This window comes from Monodelphis domestica, chromosome 8 (genome assembly GCF_027887165.1).
Source record: "Monodelphis domestica isolate mMonDom1 chromosome 8, mMonDom1.pri, whole genome shotgun sequence".
NCBI classification, from domain to species: Eukaryota; Metazoa; Chordata; class Mammalia; order Didelphimorphia; family Didelphidae; genus Monodelphis; species Monodelphis domestica.
In genome coordinates this window covers 89,649,626-89,665,859 of record NC_077234.1, presented here as the reverse complement: position 1 = coordinate 89,665,859, position 16,234 = coordinate 89,649,626, and the positions used below count along the sequence as shown (strand labels likewise).

The following is a 16,234-nucleotide window of genomic DNA, read 5'->3' as shown; positions in this document are numbered from 1 at the left end:
TGGGTGGAAGGGTGGGTGAAGTGAGGAATGTCCTTAGTAAGTGTAGAGAGGGGGAGGGGATTAGCCCAAGTGTTCTGATCCTCTCCAGCTCTGCCACCTATGAGCCACCACAGAGAAGCAGAGGATGTGAAAAAATGTAGTCAGATATGGTGGAGAGGGGGAGGAGAGCAGCTCCACCTGAGTCTCTTTGCCTTTCTAGTAAAGAACTCTGGGAGAGGGGAATGGGGAGACAGGGTGACTGAGTGCTCTGCATGCCATCTTTGGCACTCATGTCATAGGTTAGCCATCACTGTTCTAGGGAATAAACTGTGCCTTGCCCTTACCTTATTTTAAATGTAGTTCTTAAAATCTGATTTTGTGTGATACTGTTTCCTAAACAATAAAGTGTGTGAAAGCAAAAAAAATTTTTTTTCTACTAAAAAAAAAAATCAATCAAGCTTCCTTGTGAGCAGTTTAAGACTCACCTCTCCCATCCCTGTAGTAAAAAGGCAAACACATATGAAAATATTTGATGAACTTACATATTTTCTTATTCTAAGGCAAAATGTCTGACAATGACATCACTGAGAAAAATGGTAGAATTGGCAGAAAATATCTTTATTAAGACAACACTGCACTAAGAAAAAAACCTAAGGAATTAACTTAAGGACAAAGTATCTTTTTGTAGAATTTGTGTAAATCTTTAAAAAAAAAACACTAACATCAATGAGAAATGATATTTGGTAGGATAGTGAATAATCTTGAAAACATAGCAAGAACAAGTTTTCACAGGGGATTTCATGATTAACATCTCCATGAAAATTCCAATTCAATTAGTATTGAGAATGTGACTTCTAGATCATGTAAGCAAAAAAAAAAAAAAGATAGATGACTAGACATTTTCTCTGATCCCCATGATCTCTCAATTCTCTCTAGAATCTACAATAGAGATTATGAGCCAAAGATAAAGCAACTTCAGATATCTCTTTGACCTAGGTCCCAAAATCCAAGAGTTAAAAAAAAATGCATTAATAATAAGTATCCTTAAGTTCACTCACCACTCCATCTCTTATGGTACCAAAAGCAAGACTGCACTAGCTGACCAAGTACCACAAACATGGGTTGGAACTTATAACAAAACCCAACCCTACACAGCAGCTCCAGTAGTGCTCTTTAGAGTGCCAAGAAGACCCCTGTGGAAATCTGCTTGTGTAGCACCAGCCATCTCTTTAGAAGCTAAAGCGTGTTAGGGAGCCATATACCAGTACCTAATACTTTGGAACAGCAAATCTCTGAAATAAACTACCTCTAGCACCCCACAGCCATTCAGCTATAGTGTTCTTCAAGACAATCCCATAGCACCAGCACTGCCAAGACTCTGAATTTCCAGTGTTGGGCGGGATGGGGGTGAGATTTCATTGGTTTGTTGAGGACAAACTCAGCAAACTGCCACAGAAGACAATATGACTTCCTGATCCACTAAACAAATTCAGGCATTTATGAATAAATATTGCAAAACAAAGGAAAATGATCCAACAATGGATGAGGCAGCAGGAATTTGAGAACATGGAACTACAACACAGCATTCCTGAGTGGTTCAAAAGAGAAATGAGAACTATGAGCAGAATTTATGGTCTGTGCAGCAAAAATAATGGCCAGACTAGAAAAAAATGGAATTGGTTAAGGTGAATCTCAATGAAACAAAAGAGAAAACAGACTGGGAATGAAGATATACAGACATGAAGAACAATCTAGAAGACAAGCAAAAAACAAAACCAAAAGAAAATAAATTCACTATTGCAGGCAAAATATACTGATCTAGAAAGACAGAAGGATCATAGGTTCTCTCAAAAGAACAAGATAGAACAAAAAATCCTAACACTACAATCCAGCAAATAATTGAACTGTCCAGAACTTCTGAGCATAGAAAATGAAATACCAATTTAAATGACTCACTGATCACTTCCAGAAAAAACCCAAAGCTACAAAATCTAAGACACCTAGAAGTTAAATTTAACAACTCAATTCAGAAACAAGTTCTACAAGCATCAAAATAAGTTCTTTTAAAAACAAAAGGGCTTCCCAATAATGCAATACCATTTTGCACCTACCAGAAAATTTAGGAGGGAATGGAATGTGTTCCCAAGAGCAATGGAGCTCAGGATACAACCCAAAATGACCTATACAGTAAATATGAGATTAACTAAATATGGAGGAAATATGGATGGTCAATAATAAGGAGGCATTTGAAAATTTTTAAAAGAAAATCAGATTTGAAGAGATTATTTGCTTTTTCAATACCCCAATCAACAGAAACTTAGGAGTAGTAAATATCCAATAGTAAAGGGTAGCTACAGAAATAGAGACCAATAAAAACACTTTTCTAAATGTGGATATGGTGGACAAAGGTGAAAATTAAACCCTATAGTAGAAACACTGAAAAGGCATTATGTACAAAAACCTGATGATACCCTGCCTAGAGGTTTCAGAAAGTCAACCAATTTGAAGATTTATTGGTGTGAGAGCAGGCCAAATGCAGGAGAAAGGGGATGGCCAGTCATAGTAATTATGAAAGAAAAAAAATCAATTTATTTCTAACATACTCTAGCACTTATCAAAATTCTGAAGATAAAAATCACAGCAATTCAAAATAAAAATAAGAAATCTGCTGCAAGGATTGTTTTTAAACCAAATACCTACCAGAAAAGTAACAAAGAGGAGAAAGAATTAAAAGCCTGAAAAAAGCGAGAAAGTAGGAGAAACAAAAATGTACACAAATAAAATATTTGCAAAATGAGAGATTTCAAACTAGAATGTCAGAAGTAAGCCATGCAGTTTCTAATCTAAACTATAGATCAATATCAAAAGAAACCAGAAATATATAGTGACATTAAATTATAAAAGGATATGAAAACTGGGGCAAATGTTAACACTGGATTCTACTGGAATTTAATCAAAAAGACAAAGTAAAGGCTCCACAAAACATTTTATTATTTTTATATATTGCCATATTATTCATTTTTGTAAGTGAATATTATAAAACCAAACCCCCAAAATATATACGCAAATAAATAGGTAGAAAAGCATAGTTTTCATTGGCATTCCTACTCCAACAGTTCTTTCTCTGGAGGTGGATAGCATTCTTTTTCATAAGTCCCTCAGAATTGTTCTGGATCATTGTATTGCAAATGTAGCAAAGTCTATCACATTTGATCATTCAACAATATTGCAATTACCACAAAACAGCTCAAAGATGAGCAAAGTTATGAAACTAACACAAGATAACTATGTCCAATGCTGCTGAATTACAGAATTATTTTTTTTAAACATTATTTTATTTGGTCATTTCCAAACATTAGTCATTGGAAACAAAAATCATTTTCTTTTCCTCCCCAGAATTATTTTTTAAAGGGTGGGGCCATGCTTGAATTAATTACATTAATTTTCTTCTAAGAAGCATAACACATTTACTTAAAATATTTAGTTTTATATTTCAATATGCCTATTGCTTCAAAGACAATAAAAATATTAAGTTCTTTAGACCAGGACTTTTCTTAATGGAATTTATTAATTTACCAGGAAATTTTAGCATAAGTGTAATGAAGCAATCTTCTGGCCCTCCATACCTTCTTTTATTAGAATCACTCCCAAATGCTTGAATTTTGAAAAAGTTTCACATAAGAAAATTGCCTAGCATATCATGGAGGGAAAAAAATGTCAATTTGTATACATTAAAGGCCACTTATTCAATATTCAATATCACCATTTTTCTTTTCCTCGCTTCATTTTGCTCTCCTTGGTCTTGACTCAGGTCAACTACATTTGCTGAGTTGCCAATTTTTTCAATTCTTTCTTCACAGTATGTCTCCACTCAGTGCCACAAGCCAATACAGGCCCTTGTTATATCTGAGGTCTCACCTAATATCTATCATAACAATCCCCTAATTTTCCATTACCTTTTCCAATCTATCTTCCACAAAGCTGCCAAATGTTCTTTCCAAAGCACAGGTCTGATATGTCATATCTCTACTCAAAAAAGCTTGGAAGTTCTCCATTGCCTCTAGTGTTAAAAAACAAACAAAAAAAAAACCCACCTCACACCTAGCAGATTGGCTAACATGACAGCTATGGAAAGTAATGAATGCTGGAGGGGATGTGGCAAAGTGGGGACACTAATTCATTGCTGGTGGAGTTGTGAATTGGTCCAGCCATTCTGGAGGGCAATTTGGAACTATGCCCAAAGGGCGCTAAAAGACTGCCCTTTGATCCAGCCATAGCACTGCTGGGCTTGTACCCCAAAGAGATAATAAGGAAAAAGACTTGTACAAGAATATTCATAGCTGCACTCTTTGTGGTGGCCAAAAATTGGAAAAAGAGGGGATGCCCATCAATTGGGGAATGGCTGAACAAATTGTGGTATATGTTGGTGATGGAATACTATTGTGCTAAAAGGAATAATAAAGTGGAGGAATTCCATGGAGACTGGAACAACCTCCAGGAAGTGATGCAGAGCGAAAGGAGCAGAACTAGGAAAACATTGTACACAGAGACTGATACATTGTGGTACAATCGAAGGTGATGGACTTCTCCATTAGTGGCAATGCAATGTCCCTGAACAATCTGCAGGGATCTAAAAAATACTATCCACAAGCAGAGGATAAACTGTGGGAGTAAAAACACCAATGAAAAGCAACTGCTTGACTACAGGGGTTGAGGGGATATGACTGAGGAGAGACTCTAAATGAACACTCTAATGCAAATACCAACAACAGGGAAATGGGTTCGAGTCAAGAACACATGTGATAACCAGTGGAATCGTGCGTTGGCTATGGGAGAGGGAAAGGTGGTGGGAGGGGGGAGGGGAGGAAAAGAAAATGATCTTTGTTTCCAGTGAATAATGTTTGGAAATGACCAAATAAGATAATGTTTAAAATTTAAAAAAAAACAACCCTATAGATGTAGAGTCTAAATGATCACCCTAATGCAAATACTAATAATATGGAAATATGTCCTGATCAGTGACACATGTTAAACCCAGTGGAATTGCTTTTTGACTCTGGGAGGGGGGGTGGGAGGAGTGGAGGGAAAGAACTATTGAAAAATATTCTAAATCAATTAAACAAACTTTAAAAAACCCCTTTATTTGGCAGTTTTGGTTGAAAAGTCATTATAAGGGGCAGCTAGGTAGCACAGTAGATAGAGTACTAGACCTGGAATAGATTAAATCTGGCCTCAGATACTTCCTATTTGTGTGACCCTGGGCAAGTCACTCAACCCTTGCTGCAATTCTGTCTTAGAAATGATGCTAGGACAGAAGGTATGAGTTAAAAACAAACAAAAAACAGCTAAAAACTAGATGGATTAAAAACTGATAATTAAAAAAATACTCTTGAAAGATCTCTGCATAAGTGTGATATTAGAGGGTGATCATAACTACATTAAGTGTTCTCCCTGCCTGGAGAGACAGCTTGGTGAAATCACTAGTCAGTCTCTAAGCCAAGAAAACAAGGAAGTGAACAGGAACACACCACAAGCTTACTAGTTGACAATGAATACTAGGAGGGTCAATTATAGCTGTTATTCACACTAGCTCCACCAGTCTCAGCAGGATAAAAAGACTGGGTAAGCTGAAAAGATATTCTAGACGTAGACTCAGCATGGCATGATTCTCATACGGGAAGTAAAAGGTATTCCAGAACTGAGATCAACTTAGAGAATAGCAGATTTAACTCACTTATGTCCATTCCACAGAACATTTACTCTGAAAAGAATGGGAGAAAACCTATACTCTTTCTCTGAATTAATGGAAGCTTCATGTGTGTATGACAATGCCATAATGACACTAGATTGCACTGTACATTCTGAAAGCCTAATCTATAATTTTTACTGATCAAGGTCTAGAAATCAGTTTTCATCACCTACAACAGATTCAGAATTCAGCAGCATTAACAGGCAAATTGGAGGAGAAAAGCACAAGGATGATTAGTTCCATCATCCATCAATCAGTATTCAATACAGAGGAAGATTTTGATCTACTCTATATTACAACTTACTAAAAGTTAATGACAAACCCTGAGCCCAGAAGAAAGGCAATAGATAAAAACCAAGAGATCAGTATCTTCCTTCACTGATTTGTTACAGCACATGAAATAAGTCAAACTTAAAGCTTCTGGATAATTCTGTACATAATTCTAGGGGCAATAATACCGATTATATTCACATGTGTATATAAATATAAAACATAAATACACATTCACACACATCTATAGCTTCAATTTAAATGAGCATTTAAAGTTAATTCTGAATCTAGTCAAGTTCTCTTTATCAATCTACCTTTATGTATATAAGTATACAAATATATGTATCCTACTTATAAGACAGCACTGATAAGGTCCTTTTTAAAACCCTTACCTTCTGTCTTAGAATCAATACTGGGTATTGATTCCAAAGCAGAAGAGTGGTAAAGGCTAGGCCATGGGGTTAAGTGATTTGCCCAGGGAGACACAGCTAGGAAGTGCCTGAGGCCACATTTGAACCCAGGACCTCCCATCTTTGGACCTGGCTCTCAGTCTACTGAGCCATCAAGCTGCCCCTATGATATGGTCCTAAAGAACACTTTCATGAAATTATATAGTTTTTGGAGGTGGAGTCAAGATGGTGACTTAGAGACAGCAAAAGTTCAGACCTCTGCAAACCCTTCCTCACTGAATCAAAAACACAATGCTTCCAGGGGGCTGAAAACCAAATCTAACAACAGAGAACTAGAGAACCTTCCTGATGGACTCAACTTATAAGGTACGCCCCCTCACCCCAAAAACCTGAACTCTAGAACACAAGGGTTTAAGGGGAAGGAAGAAGGAAGGTTTCAAGACCCCTCCCCCACCTACAGGGCTGAGCCTCCAGCAGTGGCTGGAATCTCTGGGCAAACAAGGGCACTAGTCTGGAGGGAATACTTTGCTGGCACAGCTGTGCCAGGCTCAGGGCATTGAACACAGGCAGTGTAGAGGCAGCTGGAGGAGAATCACAAAGCAGGCAGCCTTGTGGAAGCCAAGACACTCCATCTTGAGTTTCCCCCCTTCTCCCAGGTTTTGACCTGGGCTCAATCTTATCAATAGGGCAGATAAGAAGCCTTCAGAGGGCAGGGAAGCTCAAGTTCCAACACCCCTCCCCCAAAGACTAATCTGAGAGCTTTGCTAAACTCCAAAGGCAAAGGCTGCAACAAACTACAGGCAAGTGTACAGGCAAGTGAAAAGGAGCCCAGCTCCTTTTCAGTTTCTACAGCCATCTGGAGAAGATCTGACCTCAGGGTTCATCATTACCATCAGCCTAACCTGGTCAATCAGCAGAGCAGAGAAGAAGCCCCTTTAGGAGAGAACAGCCCAAACCCACAGATGTCAGCAAATAATGAACAAAGAGAAAATCGAACAGAGGATCAAGGAACACGAAGCAAAAACACAGAAACTCCAGTGAATTGGACACAGGCTTTGGAAGAACTCAAAATACAATTCAAAAAACAATTGAGAGGCTGAAGACAACTAGGAAAAGAACTTAAAAGTCATCTGGAAACAAAAAAATAGTGTCTTGAAAGCCAAAATTAACCAACTTGAAAATGAGGCAAAGGAGATGAAAGATCAGAAGGATGACCAAAAAGCCAGGGATGAAATTCAGTCTTTAAAAACTAGAATCCAACAACTGAAATAAATGACTTGTGAAGTACTTGTGAAGTAAATTACTTCACAAGGCAGCAGCAGGAAGCTATAAAACAAAATCAAAAGAATGAAAATATTGAGGAAAATATGAAATTATATAGTTTTTGAGGGCAAAAATGTTTAAAATTTAAGAGAAAATGGAGAAAACAATAACACCAAATTCTCAGAGTTCTGAAGATTAAATTTTGCCAGCTCAATAGGAGTCAATTCTCCCCAATTCCAAATATTTAGTTTTAATGTTCTTCAGATACTGTTCCTCTTGGAACATGTTCTCTAGTGTATGTTCAATATAATTCTCTCTTCTGTCTTCTTCAAACTGTATAAAGTCAGACCTGCTATATATATAATGCTAAGTTTTGAAACAAAATTTGTTCCCTAGGTGGAACAATTTCAATTTTGACTTTCTTATGTTTAATGCCATGTAAAATGCAACAAGAATGCAGAAAACCATACCACATCATAATCATTCACAAGATAGAACCCATCTGGCACCCACTTCTACAAAGAAACTTAGTTTTTTCAATGTAAAGTGTCATTTATTGGGTACAGTAGGAAGAGGCCAGCTGGTCCTCAGTTGCACATTCTTCTCTTTCCCTAACTATAGACCTAGCTGGTCTTGAAGATTTTGCCAAGGCTATACCTTCTTATTCTTAGCCTATTTGCTAGCCTGTTCTCCGAGAACCTTGAACTGGATGCAGGCAAAGTAGCAGGCTCAGGATGGATGTTGCCATTATTTATTATATAGTAACTACGAATTTTAAAATCATTTCACAGTTGTAAAACTGTGCTAACATTTTTATTAAGTTCCTTTTTTCATCTATCTCAGACTGACTTTTTGAGTGTAAGATTAAAATTAATATCCAAAAACTCCAAGTATTATATTTTAAGATTTATTAATAATCACTTGAAGCAGAAGAAATAAAAGGACAAAAGTAAAAGCCTGAGTAAAATTCTCCTGCCTCTCACCTCACTCCACCTCCACGTTTCCAGAAGAGAGCTAGAGACAGGGCTACATAAAAATATATCCTCCCTACATAAGGATGTTAGTAAACACGTAAATAGGATTTTGGGGATTTTGAGTTCTGTGGAGCAGATTCTAATTATATATGAGTGTTGTCTCCCTAGCCCCATATCCCTATGGTTTTCATTGTACTGCAGGAATTTGTTTTAAGGAATGTACATATCACATTAAAGCAGAAATAGCTGAAGTTCTCCCCTACTTTGTATAAGGAGACCTTTTTCTGACTACACTACTTTGTCTACTTTCCACTATCTTATGTATTCTTTCTTTCACTGCCAAATTTCTCTTATCAATGGACTGCAACCAATTCCCTCTACTACCAGAGATTCCTAATATGGGGTCTATGGATTAAAAAAACCCACCAACATTTTGATAATGATGTCAATATGTTGGTTTTCTTTCCTATACATTTTATTTTATGCATTTATGAACATTATTCTAAAAAGGAAACCATAGGCACAAAAAGATTAAGAATCCCTGTTCTATTTTCTTAGCTTTCATTCTCCTTAATTCCTTGCAATCTAGTTTCCATCACTCTACAGAAACTGGTCACTAGGTTCAACAGCAATCTCTCAATTGGAAATCTGAATGGCCTTTTATAAATTAATACTGCTTCATAAAACACTATTTTCTTCATATCCCTCTTAATTGTGGTATCTTATGGAGCAGCTAGGTGTCCCAGTGGTTAGAGTCAGGTCTGGAGATGATGGGACCAGGGTTCAAATCTAGCTTCAGAAACTTGGGACCCTGGTCATGTCACTTAACTCCAATTGCCTAGCCCTTACCTCTCTTCCACCTTGGAACCAATACTTAGCATGCATTTTAAGATGGAAGGCAAAGATTAAAAAATTGTTAGGAAGTAAAGAATTTTAAAGAAAAAAACGTTGGTGCCTTCTATCTGTTGATTATGTCCAACTGCTCTGAACAATCTGATTTGCTGGTAACAATATTATAGTTTCATAAAAGATTTATAAATCACTACAGACTGCATTTAAAAAAGTTTTATTTAATAAAAATAACTTTGCTTTCTAGGCACTGAGAAACCATTCAAGACTTTTAAGCAAGAAAGAGTGTTATGATGAAAATATTTTAGCAATACTGATTCATAAAAAACAACAACAAATACCACAACACTGCATTTTCTGAATAGGATCTCAGGAGAACCTTTAAAGACCATCCAATTCAATCTTTTTCTTATGGATGTGGGTACTGAGGCCCAGAAACTTTAAGGGAAATTTTCAGTAACATCTTTCAACCACTTGCCTTAAATCCCACTCAATTTCTACTGAACAAGCCTGGAAAAATAAAGGAAGGGAGAGAGGGAAGGATGGCAGGAAGAAGGAAGGAATCTACTTGTGCTAGGAAGTGTGCTAGATGCTTTATAAACTTCATTTAATCCCCATAACTCTTGAGTTAGGTGTTATTATTTTCTTCATTTTACAACTGGGGAAACTGAGGCAGTTTAAATGATTTGCCCAGGTAATATCTGAGCTCAAGAATTCCTGATGTGCCTGATGAGCCTAGTGCTCTGATGCATCACCTACCTGCTACTAAAATCATGAAATTTTGCTGTTTGGTTCCAATACAAGTTTATGTTCCATAATCTCAACTGGATTTTCATGGCTGAAAGGCAAACCTTTTATACCTCCCCATTAACTCACTATCACATTCACTAAAACTGCTTTTCCAAAACTTTCTATCCTTTCTCAAACCTCCTATAGCTCCCCATCCTGAACCTTCTCAGCTGAAAACTGCTTCACACTTCATTTAAAAAATGAAGGCCATATGCTGAGTTCACCACTTATTCCCTTTTCTTCATCTCACATCATATTTGCCTTCTGACACATCCTCTTCCTTCTCAATTTTTATAAAGTAAAATCTTCATGTTACCCTTCTTGCCAAAACAAATCTCTCTCCATGCAGGAGTGACCCCAGTTCCAATCCATCTTCTCCAGCAGACTGTTCCCTTCTCTCATCCTTACTCTTTTACTAATCTTCAGTGCTCTCCTCTCTATTGGCTTCTTCTAAACTGCCTACAAATATGCTCATGTCTCCTCCATTCTCAAAAAACATTCACTTCCAAAACCATTCACAGTCCAAAAAGCTAAAGTCGCACTCCTTTCTGTGACTAAATTCCTTGAGAAGGCTATCTACAATCAGTGCCTCTATTTCCTTTCCTCTCTTATTCTCTTAATTCTCTGCAACCTGGCTTCTGACCTCATAATTCAACTGAAATTGATCTCTTCTTGTTCTTTTCTGATTCTCCTCCTACCTGTCTGACCAACTAGTTCTCTGTCTCTTTTGCTAGATCTTCATCCATGTCATACCCAATAACTGGGATTTCCCAAGATTGTCCTGGGTCTTCTTTTCTCCCTCACTACTATTTCACTTGGTGATCTATCAGCTCCCATGGTTTCAATCATCATCCCTATACAGATCTATTTGGCCAGTCTCTCTTCTGACCTCCTGTCTTGCATTTCCTACTCCTTATTGAACATCTCAAACTGCAAGTCCCAGAGACATTTTAAAATCAACATGTCCAAAAGTGAATTGTCTTCCCTCTCTTCCTAATTTCTCTATTATTGTCATGGATATCACCATCTTCTTAGTCACCTAGGCTAGTGTAAAAAATAGACTCGAATACAGGACTACAATCCCCACAAGCCTTTGCTCCACTTCCCCAAAATGCTTTGTAATCTCATGGGAATTCTGAGGTGGGCTGAGATCGAGGAAGGATTTAAGCTGGTGGCAAAGGTTTTTGGGGGCTCTCTTTTTTGGACTTCCGTTTTGGAGCAGATGCATCTCTTCTGTGATGTGAGGTTATCTGGCCTAGGCCTCTGGCCTAGGCACGTGTTTTTTCTTATTCTGTATTTCTTTAATCTTTAACCTTTAATAAACCTCTAAAAAAATATAATACTCCTTGCAAAGAGAAACTAATTTCTACCTGCCTCAGTCTCCCCATATACCTAAATTTTAACTGTTACACTAGCCATCTAGGTTATCACCCTTGACTCTATACTTTATCTCCTAGGCTAGCCACCTAGGTTATCACCTTTGACTCTATATTTTATCTCACTTCCCATATCCCAAGACTTTTCAATGTCATTTTTCATTCAATGACTTTTCCTATCATTTCTACCTTTACAACATCTCTTGGATATGTTCCTTCTCTCCTGCAACCCTTGGTGCAAATCTTCATCATTTCATACCTGGACTACTGCCACAACTAAATCATTTCCCTATCTCCCCTCTCTCCCAACTCAAGTAAATATAAGATCTTGTTTGTAAGCTTATAAATTTAAAGCACTCTATAACCTGGCCCCTTCCAAACTTTCCAGTATCTCTCCGTTCCTGTGATCCAGTTGACACTGACCTCCTTGCTATTCCTTTCATGACATGCCATTTCCAGACTGTAAAGTTTTCACTGGCTTTCCTCATGCCTGGAACATTCACTCACCTTCATTTCTATCTCCTTTCCCTGGCTTCCTTTAAAGTCTTAGCTAAAGTCCTACCTTCTCTGAGTAGCTTTTCCTAGTGGCAGCTAGGTGGCACAGTGGATATATAGCAGTAAACCTGGAGTTGGGAGGATTTGGGTTTAAATTTTGTCTCAGAACACTTTCTAGTGGTGTGACCCTGGGCATGGGCAAGTCACCTACCCCATTTACTTAACCCCCTTGACATTCTGTTTTAGAATTGTTACTAAGACAGAAAATAAGGGGGGAGGGGGGGAAAAGAATGTACATTTTATTTGTGCTTATTAACTATTGTGTTCAATTTGCCTAATTTCTTGTGCTGTACGTCCCTCATTAAGTTTGAGTCTAAATTTTTTTTCCTCTTAAAAAGGAATACCATTTTTCACAAAGTAACATCTACAGATAATTTTGTATTATACTCCAAGTTGAATATCCAAGCTAACAAGAACAGAAAAGATCATTGAAAAGCCACATTAGGCTCCATAATGCAATTTTGTACTTAGGAGTATCTTTGTATTTCCAAGGCCCAGTACAATGCCTGGCACATAGTAGGTACTTAACAATATTGATTATGTTCAAATATGGGTAGATCTGAAATTTGGGGAATTCAGAAAAAACACACACATACACATATAATACTACACAATGAAAGCCTGACACGTGTACTAGAAACTATCCTGCTTACCCATTTTGCCTTCTTTATTCTTTGTCTTCCCCTTTCCTTGGTAATGTTGGAAATTAAGTATTCAGAAGTAAAATTGTTCTCTTCAGTTTGTTTTCTTTTTGACTCGCCCAACTCCAAAGGATTAGTAATTCAATGATTCAATTCCAGACTAGGTGGGAGTGCCACCTTGTGGGTACAGTGTGCTTGTTGTAAGGGAAACTCCACTGCACTGGATCTGGAGTTGGAAGATCTGGATTCAAAATTCACTTACTGTCTAGCCTAAGGTAAGGTAAGTTACTTTTTAGGTCTCCTCCTTTTGGTAAAATGAGTTTAACTAAATGATTTCTATGACTTTGGGGGGGGCACTTAAATCCTATGTGATGAGATCCTCTGGAAATAGTTATAACTAGAGATCGTGATTTCACCAGATAAGCCTTAAAAGTTGAAACCAGAACCTGCAGTCCCAATGCAAATATTCCATAGTTAACCAAGACATGGATCTATCTGTTCATTGGTCCTAAACACTGAATCTAGGAAAAGTAATCAACTTCTGTCTCTAAAATGGAAATAGCACCCATGCCTAACAGAAATGTTAGGTGGACAAAAAAAATTTAGACACAAAACCTGCTACATAAACAAAAGCACAGTATCATTATCAAATTGCTTTATAAACAATAGTTAAATTTCTTATCAACATACATGCTATGGCCACAGAGTACATTTTTCCTTTTTGTTACATCTTAATTCTGCCTTATATCATAATCCTTAAGATAAACTGTTGTCATTCAGGAATAAAAACTAAACAAAACACATTTAAATCATTAGAGATACTTTAACTGAATTAGCTATTATTTGTTCTCTTTATAGCTACAAAAGACCTGATTCTTACCAACTGTAGATGACTTATGAAGATGAACTAGATCCAAACTGACAAATAAATACAAGACAATATATGTATGTATGTGTGTATATATATATACACTAACAGATTAATACAAGGAAGACTATATGTAGAATACACACACATGTAGATGTATATTAACAGATAAATACAAGACATAGAATAATCCTATCTCAAAGTTTAGCATATCCCCATGGGCATGTCCTTCCTCTCTTCCTGATACAACCTCTCCCTTCTGGCTTCACAGTGATTTCCTTCTGGTTCTAAGCAGCTCTCTCCATCTATATTCATGAGAAAAGGCACTGGGGGGAAAATCAATCCTTATTCGAACAACTGAGATAAATGAATTTGGTCAAGAACAACTCTGGTTACTGGAGTCATGACAACCTATTTAAAAGACTGGGGTGTAAGCTACACTAACTCTAAATAGAAGCTTTTATTTTATATCCTGCCACAGGTCTTGGAAGATATTAATTAGGCATAGAAAACGAAGGATATAGCAGATCCTGCAGGGACATTCTTTTAGGTCAAACTGCAAAGAAGTGCTCAAGAGCCTTTGAAAAGGAATCTATCTCCTCATCCACCCCTCTTTCCTCCACGAAAAATAACAGCCCCGAGCTGCAGCCCTTTGGATTTCCGGATCCGACGCTCAGGATAAGAGGGAGAAGAACCCGGAGTGGCCGGCCCAGAGCCCCGGGGCGATTACTGGGTAGGCCACGGCCCCCAATCACGGCTCCGACCACTCCATTCCAAGGCTGGGTTGGGTGGGAGTCTGGACTGCGGGGGTCACTGGCCGAGAAGCCCTTTTCTCGCTTTCAGGGAGGTCATAGGGCAGTGCCCACCACGCGCCGGCCCCCGGACTAGCTCGCTCATTGTCTCTCTTAATCGCGGCCCCCGCTGCCCACCCGCGACGGTCCCAGCCGACCCCCTAGCAGTTCGGCGGAGGGGGCTGCAGGATGGGCCACGCCTGGTCCCCACCTCCATTCCCCCTCCCGAGGCCGTGCGCTGTAAAAGGGGAGGTGGCGCTCCCGGCTCACTCACCGCTGCGGCGGCTGGGCCGGGCTGGGCTTGGCTGCTTCTTCCCGCTGCTGCAGCTGCAGCTGCTGCTCCCGCCCCGAGGGCTGCGTGACTGTGACCGGCCGGATGGCTAAGTAGGGAGTGCGGCGAAAAGAGGCTCCGGCCACAGAGCCCCCTCTCTGTGTCTCCCTCTCACACTCACACACAGACACACAACACACGCCCCCTCCCGGGCCGCGGCGGCACCCGCCCCGCCGGGAATCCTGAAGCCGCAAACCTCTATGGGGGGGAAGGGCAGGTTACACGAGGACGGACCGACCGACCCACCGACTGACCAACGGACTGAGGGACGGCCGGTCTGACAAACTGCTGACTGACTGACTCACGCCGCCGCGGCCGCCGCCGCTCCCTCCCCCCGCTCCCGGCTGCCAGCCGCTCACTTCCGGCGCAGGCCGCCGCACCAATCACGCCGCAGTCTTCCCCCACCCCATACACGCCCAGGGATTTTAGGGTCTCCGGGTCCGTGCTGGCTGAAGGCTAGGGGCAAGTCAGACCCAGCCTCCCACCCTTTGCCTTCGGGCACCTCCCTGTGGGACCGCCCGCCGACCCGCCCCCACCTCCGCCTGCAGTCCAAGTGTCCCTAGGAATCTCCTCCTGGAAAGAATGAATCCTGCCGGGAATGAATGAGTGAAAGAGCGAGTGAAACCCAGACTTGGCCCACCCCTCCCCTTCCCACTTAGCGGTGGCTACACTTTCCTGGGCCTGAGCGGGCATTGGGAAGCTGGGGTTTCCGTGGTCTCTAGACCCTTTTTAGTTTTAAATTGGGGGGTAGGAAGTTTCCCCAGAAAAGATAGATTTTTGTCAACCTATTTATAGGATTGTCGTAGGCAGAAAAGCTAGAAAAGCACCTCAGATATCATTTAGTCCAGAGTTTCTTAGCTTGGAATCCAGTAAACTTTTTTTTTTTAATGCATGATACTATGTATTCAATATAATTGGCTTCCCTGTGTATTTTATCCGTTTAAGAACATTATTCTGAGATGGGGTTCCTAAGCTCCAACAGGCTGCCAAATGGATCTATAAATAATTTCTTAACAAGATTAAGTACCCCTGATCTCCTTAGTTGAACTCCTTTTTAGAGGATAAGGAAACTGAAGCTCAAGGAGCAATGACTTTGAAAGTCAAATCAACCATCATTTGTTGAGTGACTACCTTGGGCCAGACACAGGAAAGACAAAAGACAAAAAGACAGATAGATAGATGATAGGAGTGAATTAATAAATATAAAACAAATGTGAATTGATCCAACCATTCTGGAAGGCAATTTGGAATTATGGCCAAAGGGCTTTAAAAAGGCTGCTTGTCCTTTGATTCAGCCATACCACTCTGGGTTTGTACCCAAAAGAGATAATAAGGAAAACTACTTGTACAAAAATATTTATATCTGTGCTCTTTGTGGTGGCAAAAAAC

General features: G+C 39.4%; 1 protein-coding gene across 1 annotated transcript in view; it reads right to left on the bottom strand.

The window, feature by feature from the left end:
* RAPH1 (Ras association (RalGDS/AF-6) and pleckstrin homology domains 1) overlaps nt 1–15,336 on the bottom strand; it is a 97,231-nt gene extending 81,895 nt beyond the window's left edge. The window contains 1 exon segment of the mRNA XM_056808225.1: nt 14,789–15,336. The gene's annotated coding sequence lies outside the window, so the exon portion shown is untranslated.
* Nucleotides 15,337–16,234: the final 898 nt, after the last annotated feature.